Raw genomic sequence first — 7,038 nt, forward strand, 5'->3', positions numbered from 1 at the left:
ATTAACTGAACCATTTTAAAACAAGACTCTTTTTTATTTTCATTTTTCATGGCAAGACAAACTATTTTCCTTTTCTATTTTTGAAAACAAGACAAAATAACAACTTTTTTTTTCATTTTCAACAAACAATAAAACAACCTATTTTTCCAAACAAAAATAAAGACTCTTTTCCATTTTCTTTTCAACAACAACTGTCCGAAAATAAAAGAATCTTTTCCATTTTCTTCTCAAAATTTCGGCAGAGTTTTGACAGTACTTGGTTTTTCTATTATTTCTCTCTTTTTTTTCTTCTCTTTTTTTTTCCTCGATTTATCAACATTCCCGAGATTCAGAGACCGGTCAACATGCAGGTTCGAAACAAATATATGTACAGAGCAAGTAGGATGCATCAGGATGGTCCTTTCATTTCAGGTTGCTAGCCCTAGACGGACCCAACCCCTGTGTTGAGTCCCCTAAGTCAAATGCAGCATGATGCAAATAATCGTTCCTACTAGGGATCCGGCATGAAGTCACGTTATTCTATATTCAAAACCTGGGTCGGTGTTCTAGACTGTGTACCCGAGCGGACGACTCGAGTCGAGGAAGGGGCAACTTTTTGGGAATCAAAAGGCCATCCGGCTTAGTAACTTGTCCGGCCTCTTTCTCATTTCAAGGTATGACACTAACAGAATAGGGAGTCTCAACCAGTAAGCACATCCCCGGAGGTGAAGATAGAAGGGCGTTGGCACAGTTTATATACAGTTCAGATAATATCAAAGCGGTAACATTTAGCACATTCAACACAAAACATGTAGGAAAATCAGATACAACCAAATACAACAATTTATCTAAGCCATAATTCTGAACCCTGAACCAGAGATTCTGGGTTCGGTCCCCAGCAGAGTCGTCAGAGCTGTCACACCTCCTTTTTCACTACACCTGCAAGGGCGTAAAGGAGTTTTTCCAATTAAAGGACAATCAGAACGGGATTTAGTTATTATTTATTCAGAGTCGCCACTTGGGAGATTAATGGTGTCCCAAGTCACCAGTTGAATCTCGAACCGAGGAAAATTGTGACTCTGTTAACAGTCAGCGAACCAGAAATCCGGATAAGGAATTCTGTTAACCCGGAAAAGGTGTTAGGCATTCCCGAGCTCCGTGGTTCTAGCACGGTCGCTTAACTGTTGTATTTGATTTTATCTGATTTCAATACATGCTAACCTATGTGCCTTTTATTAATTTTACACCGCTTTATCATTATTTATTTTAAAAGACTTGCGACGTCGTGAAAATGCGTTTCGAACCGCGTCGCAATCAATGCACCCGTGGTTATCGACACATTTCGACTTCGTCGAGATTTGGATTTGGGTCGCATCAATGTGCACCCGAGTTTAAGAAAGTAATTTAATTAAATCGCGTCTAGAGATTCCAACGTAATATTATTTTGGGGAAGGCCGTGAAATTCGCTAAACGACCATCCCAAATTCTAATTATTTCGATAATTATTTATTGAGGGCCCCGCAATTTTGTAGTTTCATTTGGCGAGGCTCGTCTCTTTATTTTATTGAAAGGCCAACCTAAGAGTGGCTATGATTTTTCTATTATTAATTGTCTCTACAAAAATAAAAAGTTCTAATTAGCGCAATGCAAATTTCAGGCCTGAAATTGGCCCAAATCAAGCAGACCAAGTCAGACAACGTAAATGGGCAACGGATCGAATCTTATGCATGGCAAACGAGGGATTAGTTAAAAGTTGGCAAAAGGAAATCACTATGCACTTATCCAGATCAGCTCAGATACCTATGCATTAAATTTCAATTCCTAAATATCTCCAATGTGGAAATCAAATAGAAAATTAAAGCTGCCACAATATTATTAATGCAAATCACTATTTTTAAGACCAATTTCAATGGACATGATTAGATAAACTAAACTACTAAAGTCAAGTGTTGAACAAAAAATTGTATTTTCCACCACTCACATAGCTTAGAAACAATGGTTGAATTGTCTGTGGGCTTTCTTCAACTTAGCATGAAATTATTTACTCCTAAATGAATAACAAACTGGAAGCAATAACCTTGTTAACACGCACAGATTAAGAATCACAGAGTCCTACTTCCTATATCGTGACTATTGACTTTGCAAAAAACAAACTCGAATCCATTATGCAACAGTCCAATGATTTCAGTCTTAGTGACATGAATCGACTACCGGACATAGGCATCACACTAGTTTAACATCCAACATATTAAACATCAACTCAAAAATCAAATAATACTTTAAACTGTGACTTCACAATAGAAGGTTTGCTTCAATTCTGAATCATATTTCCATTGAGATGAAGATACATGGTGTCAAGCTTTAGAGTATGTACCTGGAAGCAATATGGAAATGGAGGAGAAAAGGTGAGCGAGACAGCAATTGAGTCAATAGCAATAACCAATAATTTCCAGCAGTACTGAATAACCAACAACCCAGAAAGTTTTTGAAAAAAAAAACCAAATAGAATCAAAATCAACACCAAAACTGCCTGGGAACAACCAGGAAAGCCACACACTCAATAAGTCAGACCACAACAACGTCAAGCTACCCAGAATGAACTCAGTCCTTCGTTCATAATCAGTAAACACTAATACATGATTGGAACTGCTCTTAATTATCCCTGTTGCACAGAAACAAGAGAAAAGCTCGAGTAGTATTGATCCTAATATGAGTTAGAAACTTGGGATCTGAAGCTAATTGAATAAAACTAATGGAACAGTCATGTTTCTGGGATTTCTAGTGATTTTGTGTTTGTTTTGAATTTTTTGGAAGTTTTTTACTGTTTTTAATTTTTTTTGAAGAAGCTAAGATCTGAAGGAATTTCAGATCTGAAATTTGAATTTTCAGTTCTGGAAGTTTGGAGATTACTTTTGGGGGAAATTTTAGGTTGCCAAATTCCTGTATTAAGGCATGGGAATGCCCTTTTATAGGCAAAGATAAGGGCAGCCCTCCAATTTTCTGTTTTCAATCTTAGTCCCTTATTTCCCAACTTGTTCTCCAAGTAACTACTACCAAAATTATTAAAACTTACATTAAAACCCCATTTGGAATGTCTTGGAAGGTTCTTTTAGCCATACAATGCCTATACTACCCCTGCCCTGATTTTGAAATTACCAAACTTAATAAAAGTTACCCTTTCCTATGCCTGAACTACCCTTACTTTCACTCTGGAATTACTACCCAACCACAACCCTTTATTAGAGTTAAAAACTAACTGTAATTATCCCTATCAGCTATAACCAACTGATTATCCTAAACTAAACTGAATTAAACTAATTAACACAGCTAGTAACAAACCAAATAAAACTGAGAACAGATTAGAATTAAACAAAACCCAAATGAGATTGATTAAGGACTTACTGAACGAGAATTATTCTGATAATCAAAAATTAAAACTTAAAGCAAATCAAAACAAATAATCAGAAACCAACACCTAATCCGAACACAAAAACTCAGAGCAGAAATTAAAGCAATGGAAACTAGCCTAGAGATTAACAATTATGAGAACCAAATCAATCCAACTAAAGAATGACTAATCAGAACTAGACCTAAAATGTTTGAATGGAACTATTCTTAAACGAGTGACGAAATTAAAAACTAAGCTCACAATTGATTAAACATGGAACCATCATGTAATTAATTCACGCTAGCATGAAAGAAGCAGAGAAGAAACAAAAACAAACTTGAGCCAAAGCATTCACTGTTACGACTCGACTTCCCCCGCCTCTCAATTCGAATTTCGAGTGACTCTAGTGATATTTGAACACCGCTGATGGTGATTTCATCATGAGAGAGATGAGGTGTTGACATAGTATCAACTTGAAGCGGTTTTGGGAAAATTAGGGTTTCGATGAAATCTTTGAATTAAGATTTGACAGGCCTGGGGGTGATTCGAAGAAAATTAGGTCAGAGACGGACATAGGAGAAGGAGGAGGACCTAGGGTGTCAATTTGGTGATGATTGGGGACGGCGTCGCCGTGGAAGGCGGAGACGGCGGTGACAAAATCCAATATTCGAGCAGACCGGGTATGATTTGAGGGAAACTGATAAGAGATTCATGATGAGGGCGTTGAGGCGATCTAGGGGTGTGATTTTGGGGGTCAACGGAAGTGATGGTGTCTTCGCCGGCGGCGAAGCTGTGGCATTACAGACGAGGGAGTACGAGGAAGATGAAGGTTGTTCGTTTAGGGTTTAGGAATTTCGGACACTTATAACTAACGTGGGGGAAATAATGGGAGCCATTAGATCAATGGTGATGGGCGGCCTGGATTAGTCATATCCTAAACGTGGTCGTTTTGGGAAATAAGGATTTGGATCGGGTGGGAAATTGGATTGAGCCTGGGTCGGAACACTGATTTGGGCTGGGGTTTGGGTTAAATTGAGATGAGCCCAATTTTGTTCTTGTTTTTTTTTTCTCTTTTATTTCTTTTATCTATTTTTGTATTTTGTTTTCCACTTTGTAATTTTGTATTTATTTTTTCTGATTTTATAAAATTGCAACAATTAAAATAAAGTCCTAATATATTTCAAAATTAAACTAATTAATTCCTAAAATTATATTAAAATCTATTTCGGGACGAATTCACAATTAAATAATTAAAAATGCAAAAGTGAACTACTTTTTGTCATTTTCTTTATATTTTACTCTAAAACAAATCAACCACTAAGTAATACTAAAAAAATGAAATTAAACCTAAATGCAAATATTATTTTGTATTTTCATATGAATTAACATGTACAAATAAATTGCAAACAATTAACAGGAAATGACACAAAAATGTACAAAAATTGTAAAAAATAAAGAAAAATTATTTTGTTTGAATTTTGGGAATTATTCATATATAGGGCAAAAATCACGTGCTCACACCAACATTATTCAAAGATGCACATTTATGGATAAAGGGTTGTGATGAATGCCAACGAATCGGGAATATTTCCCGCCGATATGAGATGCCTATGAACCCAATTCAGGAGGTAGAAGTGTTTGATGTATGGGGAATATATTTCGTGGGGCCTTTCATCAGCTCATATAGCAATAAGTACATACTCATCGCGGTGGACTACGTGTCCAAATGGGTGGAGGCTGCAGCACTCCCTACAAATGATACAAAGGGGGTAATTGGTTTTTTGAGAAAGAACATATTCACCCGATTTGGCACTCGAAGGGCAATAATCAGTGACGGAGGCACTCACTTTTGTAATAGAGCCTTCGCGAAGTTGTTAGAGAAGTATGATGTACGCCACAAGGTTGCCACCCCGTATCATCCACAAACGATTGGGCAAGTAGAAGTTTCGAACAAAGAGATAAAGAGTGTGTTGACTAAGACTGTGAATGCTACTAGAACGGATTGGGCGAGAAAGTTAGATGATGCACTTTGGTCTTATCGAACTGCTTTCAAAACTCCAATTGGCATGTCGCCATACAGTTGGTATTCGGGAAGGCGTGTCACTTACCGGTGGAGTTGGAGCATAGAGCCTTGTGGGCATTGAGGCAGTTGAATCTCAATATTAAAGCTGCGATAACAAGTAGAGTCACGAAGTTGCATGAGCTTGATGAGTTTCAATATCACGCTTTTGAGAGCACATGATTATACAAGGAGAAAATGAAGATGATACATGATAAAAATATTATGAAGCAGAGTTTTAAACCCGTAGATAAGGTATTGCTATACACTTCAAGACTGAGGTTATTTCTGGGTAAATTAAAGTCAAGATGGTCAGGGTTATTTCGTGTAGTTGAAATTCATCCCACTCGTGCCGTAGAGACTGATACGGAAAATGACTCCCGCAAGTTCAGAGACAATGGACACATATTAAAACATTATGTAGGCATCTATGAAGCAAAGGTAGTGTCAGTAATTCATTTGATCGAGCCTCCGATGTCGAGCGTACCTTAAATGCGCTTACCTGCATCGTGCCGCGATATTAAATTAGGCACTCCATGGGAGGCAACGCATTGTACTATTGTATTCGTTGTGCCATGACGTTAAGTAAGGAGCTTGTTGGGAGGTTACCCAACTAGTAGTTGATTTTTAGTGTAATTAGAATTTTTCTTTTTGTTTTTAGGTACTAACAAGTTTGCAGGTGAGTTTGGGCGAGTTGAGTATGGTCTAAGCGTCACCTGAAGTACACCAGGCACTGAAGGACTCGAGGTGAAGGGATCAACCCGGAGATAGGTAAAAAGTGGCGAAAAAGGAAAAAATCTGAAGGCCAAATGTCTGCGGTCGCGCTCTGATCGCATATTATGAGACCCACACTATTGCAATGTCTGCGGCCGTGCTCAGACCGTGCTTGGATCGCGCATTTTAAGACCCTTACTGCCTCACGTGCGCGGTCGTGCATTGACCGCGGACTGACCGCGCACTGGGTGCCATTTTTATGTGTAGTTAAAGTTTATTTTTTATTTTTATTTTATTTCTATTTTTCTACTAATAACGACCCCCCCTGTGCGCATAAAATCTGAAAATAACAAAAAGTAAACTCTTTGCCTCTCTCAAAAACACCCCAACGCACAGTGTCCCCCTTTCCCCCCAAATTCCCAAACCAAAAAACTACTTCTCTTTTTTCATATTCTCTACCCAATCACTCCCCAATCTCTATTCCTCACAAGATCGTCAGGTAAGTGCCATGGCTTCTATTTTCCTTTTTCTTCAAATTTTTAGTTTTTCCAAATTTTTTCTTCTTTTTTTCTTCTCATTTAATTGCATGGTAATATAAGTCATTGTTGTTCTTGTCTGTGTTTTGTGTTGCTAATATACTTGTTGGTATGTGAGGATAGTGGATTTTGTTAAGTGAATTGGACATTGTTAAGTTTGTGATGGAATTGAGGTCGAATTAGGTATTTGGGAAATTTGGGGTGAATGTGCACATCAAGTATTTGTTTAAATACCACAGTGAGTCTTGAATGTAATTTTTGATCAATTGTGCAGGTGAAGTCTGAGTAACCGCCCTTAGTTCACATATCTTGTTTTTCGCTGATGGTTATATTTGTTTCAGGTAGTATGACGCCCTCCAAGA

The sequence above is a fragment of the Nicotiana sylvestris genome, chromosome 3, assembly GCF_000393655.2.
Source record: "Nicotiana sylvestris chromosome 3, ASM39365v2, whole genome shotgun sequence".
NCBI lineage: Eukaryota > Viridiplantae > Streptophyta > Magnoliopsida > Solanales > Solanaceae > Nicotiana > Nicotiana sylvestris.